This window comes from Mustela nivalis (genome assembly GCF_964662115.1).
Source record: "Mustela nivalis genome assembly, chromosome: 2".
Lineage (NCBI taxonomy): Eukaryota > Metazoa > Chordata > Mammalia > Carnivora > Mustelidae > Mustela > Mustela nivalis.
In genome coordinates this window covers 110,602,241-110,617,560 of record NC_139021.1, presented here as the reverse complement: position 1 = coordinate 110,617,560, position 15,320 = coordinate 110,602,241, and the positions used below count along the sequence as shown (strand labels likewise).

The window sequence follows — 15,320 nt, the reverse complement described above, 5'->3', positions numbered from 1 at the left end:
GGGGTGAGGGGCAGGGAGAAGCAGACTCCTGACGGAGCAGGGAGCCCGACCTGGGGCTTCATCCCAGGACCCTGAGATCATGACCTGAGCTGAAGACAGACGCTTAAAGGACTGAGCCACCCAGGCACCCATTTCATTTTAAGTTAAACAACATAGTTGTTCAGTAGAAGCATTCCCCATGCGGTATTTCAGAAATTTATCTAAAATTCAAATTTAACTAAACATCCTGTATTTTGTTTGCTATATCTGGGAGTCCTATCTGCGGGCCAAATTGTCGCTGTTTGAGACTCACTGCCCTGGGGTGTTTTTACCAACTGCAATGAGTCAATTGCTTTTTTATTGGTTTGTTTTTCAGGTTCAACCCTACATCCAAAAAGTTCATCTACCATAATTATATGAGTATTGTGCCTTTAGAACCAGATTGTCGGGAAGGAAAAAGAATCTTTCCCCTACCCTTCTAGGTTCTGTGGCTGGAACCCTCGTCACAAAAGATGGATTAACAAGAGAAAAACAAACCGCTGGTAATAACATGTGTACCTCATGTGTACACAAAGGAGACCCAGGAAAACTGAGTAAAATCCCTTGAAATGGCCCAAACCAACATTTTAACCATCATCTCCAGCTGAAGAGAATGGAAGATGGGGGAGGGGCAGTTACGGGACGCTACCAGGAAAAGCACAATAAACAGCATCAGTTGTCCCACAGATTTAAGTCATTACTTTCTCCATTATTCGGAGAATTAATCTTCAATGGAGATTTAGAATCAACCTCCTCTTCCCCAGGGAGGCACCTTAGTAACTGGGAAATTTCTTTTATATATGTAAATGTCCTTTACAAAAAAGTAACTTCTCCTCTGTTTTCAGAGATTCTCTTGTATGTCTGAAGGTTTTCAGAAACAACCGTATCTCAGAAACAACCGTATCAAAACAATCCTTATGTCCAAGAGGCATATGTTAGGGTGGTGTATTTTGCTACTTTTCTAGATGAAGTCAAGAGAGAGACACGGAATCCAATTAGGTGAGTTTTGGTCCTGACGGGAAGTGGAAGAATCCTCTGGATCAGGGAGGAAGGAGCTTGGAGAAGGAAGCCAGCAGCAGCCTTAGAGAGGCAGGGATGGCGAAGAGTTCTGGAGCCAGTAATTTGTTGAAAGAGGTTATAAAGAAGCTGAAAGGGGTTATAGAAGACTTGCGTAAGAACGTGAAGCACCCAGTGGAAAAAACGTTAATGTTTACATCAAAGGGAAAGATACTCAAATGTCTTACGTGTTTTAAGAAACGCAAAATCAAACCAAGCCAAAAGGAAAGTCAGCTGCTTCGTTGGTGGTTACTGCAGATTCCCATCCTCAACAGAAGAATTCGTTAATTCTTAACTCCTGGGAGGTTGGTCCGAAAGCCAAGTCCAAGGTAAAGTATGTAATTCTTGTTATAAAACTCATAAAAATAGCTCATGATGTCCATCAGGGGAGTAGGAAGAAGTTCCCTGAATATATGTAGGCTCAGGTCTTGGATCGTGGCCCCTTATTCTTGGCCACTGAAGAAACTTCAGAGACTGGAAAAATCACATCAGTTTGATTGGGATGGTTGAAACTGTTTTTTTCATGGGTATGTGTGGATTTTCTAATTCTGGAAAATTTCCACACTTCGCTGTGATTGTGTTCAGAGATAATGTGTGAATGGTTGGCATTATATTTATTATATAAAATGTTTAGAATGTTGAAGAGATTTGCCGTATTACCGTGTTTTACCAAGTGGCCTAGTGATTCCGTTTAAAACATGTAATGCAGCAATTGATTTCAGACTTACAATGTTAAAATTGAATATTATAAAATAATTTGGCTGAATTTATATTAGAATTTTTAAGACAACTAATATTTATTATGTTAATAAGTTTATTAGATATATGAGACCATTTCGCTAGGTAAGTATTACTTGTTAGGTTCAGAATTAAAGTACTTATTAAAGAAAATTAAATATAGTGATATTATAAGTATAATTTAAACATTGAAGGACAATTTAATTACCTAGGATATAAATGGGACTGAAATCTTCAAAGATCTGAGTTTTTTCAGCTTGAATTGCTCAAGCTTTATTCAAAATGCCCGTGCAAGTGAACACATTTATGTCTATAAAATAATATAGCTTAAAAACTTCATCTATTATTTAATTTATTACTTTAATTTATTTATATTAATCAGGACCATCAAGGAGAAACAAATGACTTTATCCATGCTTAAGGACAGCAAGTAATCCAGGACTCCTGGGTGGCTTAGTCATTAAGTGTCTGCCTTCAGTTGTGTCATGATCCTAAGGTCCTGGGATCGAGTCTCGCATTGGGCTCTTTGCTCAGCAGGGAGCCTGCTTCTCCCTCTCCCCTCCACCTGCTTGTGTCCCCCCTCACTGCGTCTCTCTCTGTCAAGTAAATAAATAAAATCTTAAAAAAAAAAAAAGGATAGCAAAATTCCATAATGACAGTTTAGAAGATTATTATTCTATTCCTCCCCCTTTTTTTGAGCAGGGTGGGGAAGCAGAGGGAGATGGAGGTGATCTTGGGGCACCAGGGTGGCTCAGTGGGTTAAAGCCTCTGCTTTCAGCTCAGGTCATGATCCCAGGGTCCTGGGTTCGAGCCCCACATCAGGCTCTCTGCTTGTTGGGGGGCCTGCTTCCGCCTCTCTCTCTATGCCTGCCTCTCTGCCTACTTGTGATCTCTGTCAAATAAATAAATAAAATCTTAAAAAAAGAAAAAAAAAAAAAGGAGACGATCTTGAGCAAATCCGTGCTGAGTGTGGAGTCTGACAGTGGGCTCGATCTCAGGACCCTGAGACCATGCCCTGAGCCAAAATCAAGAGTCGGTTGCCTAACAGACTGAGCCACTCAGGTGCCCCTTCAGGATTATTTTTCATGAAAGTCAAGCCCGGGGTAGATATACATGGCTCTAACAAGCAAGTCTGCTCATCCCTAGCCTTTCTCAATAGCCACTGAAAACCAGATTTCAATTAGGAAATGTCTTAACTACCATGCCCTATTTTGAACCCCGAGTCCTTCCTGTGAGGCTGGGAACTTCCCTTTCCCCTTGACTTTGCTCCCTTCTCTCCACATATCACTACTGGCAGAGCAAATGTGACTCAGAAACCGGTTCCTCGGGCATGTAACTTTAGATGATGCACACTTAGGTCATTGCGCTGTAAACCAATGCCCGTGTTGCGTTGGGCTGGGCTCTCTAGTAGGTGTGTTGCTGCCTGTGTTATTGGAAGAGCATTTTACAAGTGTGGGAAGAAAGGACGTGCCACCAGCCTCAGCTTCTAGGGACTTTTCTCTTGGCAGGGAAGGATTTTATGTTAATCAGAAATACTTTCAGAAGATTCAAGAAGCGGTAAGGGCGACGCCAATCTGCGAAGGGCCGGCATGGGAATCCTATACTCTGAGGTATGTGATCTTTCTGGAAGTAAGATTCCAAAGGTGTTGAAAACTGCTCTTGCCTTTCAAATGTAATTTCCTGCTCCCATAAAAATGTGCCTTTTTCTTGTTTAGCTTTCTGTGAGTGTTAAGCCCAAACAAAGAGCTGTGTATTCATCTTTTTGATATATTTAAAATTTTACTTTTTTGTTTTGTTTTGTTTTTTGTTAAAAGATTTTATTTATTTATTTGACAGACAGAGATCACAAGTAGGCAGAGAGGCAGGCAGAGAGAGAGAGAGAGAGAAGCAGGCTTCCTGTGGAGCAGAGAGCCTGATGCGGGGCTCGATCCCAGGACCCTGAGATCATGACCCGAGCCGAAGGCAGCAGCCCAAACCACTGAGCCACCCAGGCGCCCCTATATATTTAAAATTTTAAAGCCAATTATTTTGCAATTCTAAAACTCTATCCACGTCCAAGGAGAGAGCAATACGCTATCTATGTCACGATGTCTAGATGTTTGTGGGGGTAATTTGGATCTTGCAGGAACTTCTGAAAATGGAGTTAATGGAGTCGTGTTTTCTGATGTCAAACTTCCAGTGGAAAAATGAAAATTGTATCCAACTGGATTTTCTAAACATACAAAAATAGACCGGCTCCTTTATGGAACCACACGGACAGAGCGACACCTTTCAGCTTGACATTTGAAAGAAATTCACTAGCAGCAATTATAAATAGAGATTATCCTTGTATAAAAGAGGATAAATGCAGAATATATTTGTGATACTTTGAGTTTTTTCTTTTCCCATCTGATCAATCCAAAAAATGTTTTCCGCTGTATTGAAAGTAACCTATTAGAATCAAATAAATTTGTAATAATGTGTCAAAGGAGTACAAGTAATGTATACACAAGAGTGTAAGGGATAATGATGTTATTATGCACAATTTACTCCCTTTCCTCTCTAACACAATTAACCGGTTATTCTGCATTTCATCACAAATGCTCAACGCAACCTCCTTGAGGAGGGTGGTTCTCCTCCTCATATTAAAGACAGTTTCTCTGCATTTGCAATTGTTTCTAATACCTGTCCGGTGTGGGTGCGTGTCTGTGCATGTCTTTCTATAGTCAGTATACTCGTTGATCAGTTTAAAATTCCAGGCGTGTCTTGCTCAGTGATTCTAGTTTGGTGAAGAGATCATATATATGAAACCGACAATTACTACCCCAGCCCAGACAGTCCATTTCACGCACTCAGTCTGTAGTAGGGTCGGGAAACAGCTTTTGGGGGAGCATCCCAGGTGACTCTCCCATAGGTGATTGGTTTGCCACCCATGGGAGAGAAGCATTGCTATGAGGCTTGGGCTTTTCAAATTTTAATATGAGTACAGATCACCTAGATCTTGTTCAACTGCAGATTTTTTTTTCTGTAGATCTGGGTGGGGCCGAAGATTATGCATCTCCATTCATCAAAGCTTATGTTGTTGGTCCCCGGACCACACTTGGCAGACCACACTTGGAGTAGCCAGGTTCGATCTAGGTCCTGAGAATAATTATGTTTAAAAAAAAAAAAATGTCTCTGCGCAGTACAATTGTTTGTTGATGGGGTGTTGATTTGGCAAGTAGTTGAATAAGTCAAGGCAAGGTAAGATATGTTGAATTGTTTTTGTTTTAAGATTTTATTTATTTGATAGAGAGTGACACAGAGATAAAGGGAGCACAAGCAGGGGGCATGGGAGAGGGAGAAGCAGGCTTCCCACTGAGCGACACTGGTGGTGGGGCTCAATCCCAGGACCCTGGGATCATGACTTGAGCTGAAGGCAGACACCTAACAACTGAGCCACCCAGGCGCCCCTGCTGAATTGTTTTTAAGTATTGCTGGGGAAAAGAAAAATTTCTTCTACTCTTCAAAATTTCTTCTGACTCGTCTAAGAACTAAATTGACCTTAGACAGATTAACAGAAGAAAATCAAATTTTATTTTGTATATATGGGAACCCTACCAACCTGAGAGTTCAAGGACAGAAAGGTAAAAGGAGGTACATATGCCATCCTGAACTGAGGCATGCAGTAGGACCCTGGATTCAATGGAGAGAAGGCCATTCACAGGTGAAAAGGAGAACAGATGTTTAACCATGAGATGTGTGCTCTGCTTTACTAATGGTCCCTCAGATAACATTTATTTCTGGAAAAACTCATTCTGGGAGAGACCCCTAATTTAATTTCTTCTCAGTAGTTCAGGGAAGGGCAAAATTTTCTTTTGAGCCTGCTGGATCTTGATTGCCTCTAGCTCAAAAGACTTCACATGCTAAAAGTGGGGAGACTTACCCTGAACCCCTTCAGTATCTATGAGACTATCCCCAGAAGTGGAATCAGTGTTTCACTTTCCAAATATATGGAGGACAAAGCGACTTGGAATTTACTGTACTTAAAGACAGATCCAACAACCACACACACACACAAACCCACATGTATGCATGCACCCCTAAAAATCCCTAACATGCCTAGAAGATCAAAGATAATTATTCAAAGCTCATAATTAATATTGAACCAAAGGTAAACTAAGGTAGTGTTGAATTAGATGTTTTAGCCATGCCAATCCATGGCATGTGGATTCTAGAACCTTCCATCTGATTGTGCACACTTGTCCACTAACTCCAGCATCAGTGACGTGAAACACATGATCCCTGGGAAGTCCACCGTTTCCAGAAAGAAGGCAGTTGACTATCATTTTGGCAAATAGTTTCTCAACTTGCAGAATTCCCCCTTGATATCAACTCTTTTTTTTTTCCTTAAGGTAAAAGTGGCCACCACTGAGGATTGTAAAGTCATTAGTAGGACTAGCTCTAGTGGCAGGTTTGTACTGGGAGTAAGTGTTAAATCTTCTCCAGTGTCAGCTGGGCCCAGGATGCTGTTTGCGGAGTGGAGGTGTCTGTTCCGACATCTCGTTCCGTCTCATTCCTCCCCCATGGCTGATATCGGGAGACTCTCAGCCGGTATGAGCACACTCTCCCTGGGCTCTGCTGCGGGGACTGCAGCATGTTTGCTGGCTTTAGATAGAGGGATGGGGCCCAGGGCAGTGGGTTCTAGAGCTGCGCCGATTCTGCCCAAGGTTTTAAAGATACTCAGTGTCCCCAAATGTCACCTAAACTAACACTGCGTGTTACTCCATGCCCAGGACTGGAACGATCCGGCCTGAGCAATGGATGTAAACTCTGAGGAGAAGTGGGTCCTTTTATTTTTTTTAATTAAAAAAAATTTTTTTTTAAGATTTTATTTATTTATTTGACAGAGATCACAAGTAGGCAGAGAGGCAGGAAGAGAGAGAGAGGAAGGGAAGAGAGCCTGATGCGGAGCTCCATCCCCGGACCCTGAGATCATGACCTGAGCTGAAGACAGACGCTTAACCCACTGAGCCACCCAGGTGCCCCCTTTTATTTTTTTTAAAAAATATTTTATTTATTTATTTGACACAGAGAGAGATCACAAGTAGGCAGAGAGAAAGGGGAAGGAAGGTTCTATGCTGAGCAGAGAGCCTGACGTGGGGCTTGATCCCAGTACCCTGAGGTCATGACCTAAGCTAAAAGCAGAGCCTTAACCCACTGGGTCCTTTTAGCTCAGAAGAAAGCTTAGCTTGCTTTCTGTAAGCGGCAACTGCAGTTGCGTGTGGGGGTTACCTCTGAAAGGAAACAAAACAAAACAAAACAAAACAAAACAAAACTTAGCCTTACTGTCTGGTGTCTTGAGGCAGAAGGTCTGCGGTGGCCCCTCTGTGAGACTCTTCCATCTCTGATTTCAAAGAAGGTGTGACACTCTGGAGTAATCCCTCAAATACATAAACGTAACCGACCCATCTGTGATGTATGTCCCAGTCTTTCTTCTGCCCTCGGCCAACAGCTCTGCATTGCCTGAGTGTAAAGAATGGGAACCACTAAATTAAAAACAGGGCAAGAGCCCCCCAGGCCTGCCTTTTCCTTGGCCCTAGACTGCCTCAAAGTACCTTTTCAAAACAATTTTAGGGGCGCCTGGGTGGCTCAATGGGTTAAGCCTCTGCCTTCGGCTCAGGTCATAATCTCGGGGTCCTGGGATCGAGCCCCACATTGGGCTCTCTACTCAGCAGGAGCCTGCTTTCCCCCCTTTCTCTGCCTGCTTCTCTGCCTAATTGTGATCTCTCTGACAAATAAATAAATAAAATCTTAAAAAAAAAGACAATTTTAATTCCAGTGTTATATTAGCTTCAGGTGTGCAGCATAGCGGTTCAGCAATTGTCCACATTGTTCAGTGCTCATCCTGATAACTGTGCTCGTCATCGGGCATCTGTTAAAAAAAAAAAAAAAGACTTTTAGTAGAGTTCAACTCCCCAGTTTGAGTGTGGGAAGCTCTTCTACACTGGGGAGGTAAGGTTGTCATTTTTTTCCCTAGAGGGGAGGAAAAATTCTTTGTCCCTCTGCTCATTTTCGGTTGATTGGCTGGAGCCCTGCAAATCTGACAACTGAAATCACAACAAAAGAAAAAGAAACAGAAGTTTATTGGTGTGGGCCTTGTCCATATCCATGGGAGCACCCCGCGGTGAGAAACTCCCAGCTACTCTGACAGCATCTCAACCAAGGGACCATACATTTCTAGAGAAGCAATCAGACCCAGGAGAGACTGAGACTTTGAGTTTGTAGGGTAGCAGACCGTGGAGGATAAATATATGGTGGAGCTAATGGACTGGGGCTGCTCAGTCCATCATTATGCTGAGTCCTTTGGTGACTTCTCTGAGCTGACAAGGGGGACTTTTGTCCTTCCTGGCAGAGAGCGGAGGGGAAGCCCCTTTATAAATTTATGTCAGGCTTTTAGCTGAATGGGAGGAAGGTAGAGCTTTCCTTATAGCTGCTTCCTCTCAGTCGACTTCAGCACAAAATAATTATTATGCCAGAGGTATATTTTGGGATATACACACACACGCACACACAGAGAGTGAGAGAGAGAGATAGAGAGAGGAATAATTGACATAACATTATATTAGTTTCAAATGCTTCAATGGTTTCAAATACACAATGACTGTATTTGTCTGTGATCATCACAGTAGGTTCCGTTAATATCCATCGCCACAGAAAGTTGCACATTTTTTTCCTTGTGATGAGAACTTTCAAGATCCACTCCCTTACCTACTTCCAAATACACGGTACAGAATTAACTACAATCACCACGCTGTACGGGACATCCCGATGATTTATTCGTTTTATAACTGGAAATTTGTACCTTTTTACTCTTTTCACCAATTCAACACATTTCACCTTCCCCACCCGCCCCACCCCAGGCAACGTGCCGATCTGTTTTCATGTGCTGGATTTTTTTGTTTTTGTTTGTGTGGGTTTTATTTTGCTGCTGTCGGTGTTGCTTACATGCCACATATAAATGAGGTCATATGATATTTGCTTTTCTATATCGCATTTACTTCATTTAGCCGAATGCCCTGGAGGTCCATCCATGTTGCAAATGACAAGGTTTCATTCCTTTTTATGGCTGAGTAATATTCCTTGCCATGTATATGCCACACCTTTGTCCATTCATCCACCCGTGGACACTGGGGATGTTCCTGAAGTATTTTTAAGAAAGAAGGAGAGCATAAGGAAGCATTCCCGGATTGTGCTAACATCTGCAACAGAGGATAGTCTTAGAGCTCTCTAATCCAGAGAACCTGGATTAGAATGATCTATCCATGCTCGGAAGGCTGGATGCTGAAACAGGGCTGACTCAAGTAAGCCCTTATCAAATGTATTTGTTCACACTCTTTACAACCACAGCAAACATTTAATTAGGGCTTGTTACATATGTGGTCATGTTCTAAGCACTTCAATGTGCATTAATGATTTAATACTCAGAACAACCATATAAGAGAATCACTATTATTATCTTCAGTTTACAAATGAAAAAAATTGAGGCAAAGAGAGTTTAAGCAACTTGACCAGAGTAATGCAGCTAAACGTACTTTCTGGCCGGAGATCGGGGGCTGCGAGAGGAGGCCTGTGTTTGTCTACTCAAGGGAATTATGCTTACCCCACTGAGGAACAAGCAAAGCTCTGTGTCTGCTTGCTTTCTCGAGAGGGACACATGCTTCCTCCATGAATGTGTTGATCTTAACTGCCCTGCTCTCTGCCAGTGTGCTTTCCCACTGGGATACACTGTTGCCTGTTTCTCGGAGGAAAAAGAATAGGGAACCCTAAATCTAGGTTCCAGAGAGCTGCCTTCTACCCCTATCCAGCAGACAAGCACTGCCCTGCGCAGTACTCCAAAAATTAGAAAGAAGGAAGATGTGTAGGAATTCAACTCAAAGAGGTCAGGAATTCATGCTTTAGAGAACTGTAGAACATTCTGTAGACTCTTGGCCCTGTCAGCTGGGGAAAAGGCCCCAAAAGAAATGAAAGTCATATCAGAATGATGTATCTCTTTAAACCTAGAAAAGTCTAATGATAAAGAGATCTATGAGCAGAAGGACTCACAGACACATACCCACCCCCACCCCCACCATTAATGTTAATCTTTTGGGCATGGGCCTGCTTGTCAGCGAGGCAGATGTTACTATAGAAAAAGGCACATGGCAAGTAGGAGAAAGACTGTATTGATGTATAATGTCCACAGAGCAGTAGAGGTTAAACAGGGCTTTTGGGGAGAGCTGGTAGAGTCGAGGGGAAGAACTCAGGGAGACAGGAAGAGAGTTGTGGGCGATGGGAAGGCTGTTGGACCAAACGTCAAGAAAATGTATAATTTATACTGACCACGCTGGGAACCCTGTGGGACTTTATAAAATGAGAGCAGGGTGAGATCTGGTTTAGCGTCAAGTCATTCCGTGATACGAGAAACAGAAAGGCAGAGATAGTAGAAACAAGATGCCTCCTTCACGATCTTACCAGCTCTCTCTACTTTGTGTGTTGAACCCCTAATACTGGCACCGTGTATTCAAAAAAGAAAAAAAAACAAAGCACTACTCTAATAGGTTTCTTAATTCTTTCCTTAAAGAAGTATTTTTACAAACGATAATGTACCAAGTCACATTTTTAAGAGGAAATGATTACTTGAATGTAGGAACAGGAACCAGGACCAAAAATCTGTAAATATTTCTTCCTTTGATCACTCATCTATTTATGGAATCCACAATATTTGCTGATCACACATTCCAGGCCCACGCTGCTCCTGGTAGATAGTGATAAGTAAATAGAAGTGGACCCTGACCTCTTGGAGTTACCAGTTTCAAAAATGAATATATGCGGGGCGCCTGGGTGGCTCAGTGGGTTAAAGCCTCTGCCTTTGGCTCAGGTCATGATCTCAGGGTTCTGGGATCGAGCCCTGCATCAGTCTCTGCTTGGCAGGGAGCCTGCTTCCTCCTCCCTCTCTCTCTGCCTACTCTCTGTCAAATATGTAAATAAAATCTTTAAAAAAAATGAATATACACTTGAAAAAATAAGTATAAATAATTTAAAGTGGCATTGAGGAAGCATCAGGCTGATGAGAGGATATATAGGGCAGGGCTGGGGGCGGTGGTTGCACGTATGATCTTTCACCCGAGGCTCCTCTTAGATAGTTGATACTGGAGCTGAGCACTGAGGAATGAGCACCAGCCTTGGGAGCTTGGGGCGAGTCCCAGACAGGGGACAGATATGTGGGGAACTGGAAGCATGGACGGTTGAGCCTGTCGGAGTGATGGACGGAGGGTATACGAAGGTGTGCTGGTGACAGCGGCTTGTCCAGGTGCTGGCAACAAGGCTCACTGTCTATATGGAATTTAGAGACTCACAAATCTGACTAGAGGTTGTTTTGCTTCGTGGTATCACCCGTGCTCCAGTCATTCTAGCTTGGTCCTCTTCTCCCTTGGGTAGCCATTGTTTGCCAGAAGGTCCGCGTGTTCAAGAGGCTGTGAGGCCGGGCGCCTGGGTGGCTCAGTGGGTTAAAGCCTCTGCCTTCGGCTCAGATCATGATCCCGGGGTCCTGGGATCGAGCCCCACATCAGGCTCTCTGCTCAGCAGGGAGTCTGCTTCCCTTCCTCTCTCTCTGCCTGCCTCTCTGCCTACTTATGACCTCTGTCTGTCAAATAAATAATAAATAATAAATAAAATCTTAAAAAAAAAAAAAGAAAGAAAAAGAGGCTGTGAGACTGAGGTTCTTGCTTCCTCCAGGCTCTGCACTCACCTGTTGGGTGGTCTGAGGCAGGAGGGAGATATCTGGGCTTCTGATCGGCTCCATCCTGGCAACTAGAAGGCGCCCTTTCTCCTCCTCGTGCTTTCTCCTGGTTGTCATCACTGACCTCAGAGCTTCTAGGGTCTGAAGTCAGCAGGGAGGCTCCTCTGGCCTCCCAGCAGCGAAGGCAACGTATTCCCAAGCGGACCTTGTAGGAGAAAGAATACGAAACAGATAACTGTGTGCCCTGCCTCTGTGTCTCCTCATTGCTACAATTCCCCACAATCCAAGCACTTCTGGGACCTTCCTTCATGTTCCATAAAGGCTCCATGGGGCTAAGCAAACCTAAAAACAAAACAAAACCCTGTGCCTTTTAATTGACCCGGAAGAAAGAACTTACCAAGAAATTTCCAAATCCCAATGTGCATGAGTCATCAGAAAGAACGGCCAGTGATTAATTGTACCAATAAAATGAAGCCTTGGAGATCATTCCCTAGGATTGCTTAATCTGAAGGGGAAGAACATGTCTTCTTTTGTTTTCTGAGAAGACTTTTCTTGAGTGCATCAGAATTACCTGAATCATTTTGCTTCAAAAAGCACAAATCCTCCTCAGATCTTTGGCTGTGAGAATGGAGAGAAGAGTACCAAGGGTCAGATTCATCACGACAGTGTTCCAGTTCTCCACGGGCTTCCCCTTTACCGAGACTTCTCCCAAGTTCCAGAAGCTCCAGAGGTCAACAGAATCCACAATAACACTTCCCTCAGCCCTAGGGAACAGCCTCTTCCTCTTTCTGGGCCTTAGATTTCCCCTGGACTTACTTCCCTCCTGTCCTTGTCGTGCTTTCGTGACCCCGAGCTGCCCCCTGGTGGACACTGGGAGTTCTCAACAGCATAGAGCCTTTTCTGGGGTTCACTCAACTCCTACACCTCTTTTTGGGGAGGGGACCCACGGAAACTCTGTGGCTGGGATATAGAAAGCTTCAGAAAGATTAAAAGATAAGGTCGGGTTGATGTGTTAAGTATGATCCCCCGAGTGGGGTTAAGAAAGCCCTGAGAGTCACTGGGTGTCTTTTTTTTTTTTTTTTTTTTTTTTAATTAAAGATTTTATTTATTTGGCAGAGAGAGAGAGAGAGATCACAAGTAGGCAGAGCAGCAGGTGGCAGGGGCAGGGAAGCAGGTTCCCTGCTGAGCAGAGAGTCCGATGCGGGGCTGGATCCCAGAACCCTGGGATCATGACCTGAGCTGAAGGCAGAGGCTTTAACCCACTGAGCCACCCAGATGCCCCTGGCACTGAGTGTCTTAACACTTAATACTGCTGTATTTAGCTCCATTTTTTTTTGTTATTTAAATTTAGGTGATAGGGCATCTCCCTGGGAAGTTTCTGTGCAGTGTTTGTGCTTAAAAAGAACTAGCTCTCTGGGGCGTCTGGGTGGTTCAGTCGGTCAAGTGTCCCACTCTTGATTTCAGCCCAGGTCATGATCTCAGGGTTGTGGGATCAAGCCCTGCTTTGGGCTCTGTGCTCAGTGGGGAGTCTGCTTGAGATTCTCTGCCTCTCCCCCACCCCTTTGCCTCTCTCCCCGCTCACATTCTCTTTCTCTAAAATAAAAAAATCTTTTTTTTTTTTTTTTTTAAGAAAAAAAGACTACGTGTTGACCTTACTGTTGATGCGGAGGAGGCATTGGTTGGGGAAAGACTTGCAGTCTGGGGTGTGACAGTCATAGGGTGTGACAACACGAAACAACTTTTACTTTATTCCTTTGCTTTGTGACTGAGGACACAGAGACACATGAGGGGAAAATATTTGTCCGCGGTCACCAAAGAGTTAGGAGCAGAATGGCAAGGACAAGCCAGTTTGCGTCCTTTCAAGGGCTCTAGTCACTTCTGTGTTGGCCAGACAGAAAATCCGGGGACACTGCTAAGCCCAGCTGGTGACAGTTCTAGTCAAGGGATGACTTCAGGGTAGAAAAGTGAGTTGTATGATTGTGCTTTTCTACTGCCTACTGCATTTCAGACCCCTGTATGGTGCTCGTTTCCTTTTGGGGTACAGAAGCTCGCCTCTTCCCTGCTCCCCAGCTGACTTTCCTTTGAGGTGTTTCTTTCATGAGTGGGGCCTTGCGTTTAAAAGCATTTTACTTTTAAAAGCTCACCGGTTGGGCACCTGGGGGAGCTCAGTTGGTTAAGCAGCTGCCTTCGACTCAGGTCTTGATCCTGGAGTCACAGGATCGAGTCTCGCTTCGGGCTCCCTGCTTGGTGGCGAGTCTGCTTCTTCCTCTGACCCTCCCCCTTCTCAAGCTCTCTCTCTCTCAAAGAAAAAAAAAAAAGCTCACAGGTTGTGGCATTTGGCCATGTTGGAACATGAACTGATTAGCCAATGACCCTGCGGTCCGCCCCAGCTGGCGCTGAGTAACCCGAATCCGTGCTTCTTGAACTCTTGAACTGTTGAGGCTGTGCGCGGGCGCGCATGCGCACACCGTCTTCCCAGCTGGTAAATACGTTTCACGGGGTGCAGACACGTGTTTTATTCTCCTCCCTGATCCCCCACAACGGCGGCTGGCACCCAGGGGAGGTCTTTGTTTCCAAACTGAAGAAGTACTGAGTGAGCAGGAACAATAATTTCCATAAACTGAGTCCCATCTCTGTGCCCGGTATTATTCTAAGGGCTCTTTTCTTTGTCTTGTCTTTTCTTTCTTTCTTTGTTTCTTTCTTTTTTAACTCTCAAATTAAAATCGGTCTGAGGGTATTCAGTATTTGCCTACCGTGTGTCGGTGCTGTGTAAGCACTGGGGATAGGACTCGGATGGGTTCCAGTGATGACTGCACAGAGGTAGCCTCTGTGCGCAGGGCGCGGACAGCCTGAACTCAGACTCCCGGCTGCCTCCCCTCGGTCGGTGCCTGCGCTCCACGATCATAAACCACTAAGAAAAGACTGACCGTTACCCGGTTGCGACGAACCAGCGCCGACCCTGTCAGGAAAGATGGATAAAGTAAAAATAAAGTGAGGGTACAAAGGATGGGTCAGCAGCAGCCAGGAGGGCAGAGAAGGGGAAAATGGGTTTGCACCGAGGGAACAGGGAGGGCAGAGGCCCACGTGGAAGGAACCGAACATGAGGTATTGAAAACAGAAGAGAGAGCCAGGGGCGCGTGGGTGGTTTAGCGGGTTAAAGCCTCAGCTTTCGGCTCAGTTGTGATTCCCAGGGTCCTGGAAACGAGCCCTGAATTGGGCCCTCTGCTCAGCAGGGAGCCTGCTCTCTCTCTCCCTCCAGGCCTGCCTCTCTGCCCACTTGTGATCTCTGTCTGTGAAATGAATTAATAAAATCTTAAAAAAAAAAAAAAGAAGAAGAAGAAGAAGAAGAAGAGAGGTCCAGAAGGAGGGACAAAGTGAGCAAGGGGAGGTAGGCTTCTGTCTTGCTGGTGAGCCCCCACCGTGCTTTGCAAAGCTCCTAACATTCTGGAGATAAAAAGCATCGAATGCAGTTAATTAATTTGTTGTTTATATATTATTTGTCTAAAATAGGTCTTTGCTCCTGTGCTGGGTTCCTTGAGCACAGGGGGTCAGATGTCTTCATCTCATGTCCCAGGGCTGCCCTCAACTCCCCCTCCCCCATGCCTATTTTGTCTTCAGGGAAGTCCTGCCTTTCTGACAGGCCTCCTCTACCCAGCCACCCACCAGGCAGTTTTGTCCCTGACCTGAATCTCCAGTATTGCTTCCACCTTTTCCCTCCTTCAGCAAACACATCTGACTGCCAAGCAATCTGGGAAATCCCAAGAGCTCC

The 15,320-nt window shown here is 44.5% G+C and overlaps 1 protein-coding gene and 1 long non-coding RNA gene across 3 annotated transcripts in view; one reads left to right on the top strand and one right to left on the bottom strand.

Annotated features, from left to right (window-relative positions):
- Positions 1–1,276: 1,276 nt before the first annotated feature.
- The window catches only part of ANKRD22 (ankyrin repeat domain 22), a 21,934-nt gene continuing 7,890 nt past the window's right edge, over positions 1,277–15,320 (top strand). The window contains exons 1-2 of the mRNA XM_082721083.1: positions 1,277–1,403; positions 3,321–3,562. The gene's annotated coding sequence lies outside the window, so the exon portion shown is untranslated. The remainder of the gene's footprint in view (positions 1,404–3,320; positions 3,563–15,320) is intronic.
- LOC309859874 lies at positions 7,588–15,314 on the bottom strand. 2 transcript variants are annotated; one of them, XR_014309002.1, is made up of 3 exons: positions 11,949–15,314; positions 11,561–11,756; positions 7,588–7,705 (listed from the first exon to the last, which is right to left on the bottom strand). It is a non-coding gene; the product is annotated as an uncharacterized lncRNA (long non-coding RNA). The 2 variants fall into 2 exon arrangements; XR_014309001.1 differs by having other exon boundaries at positions 11,561–15,314.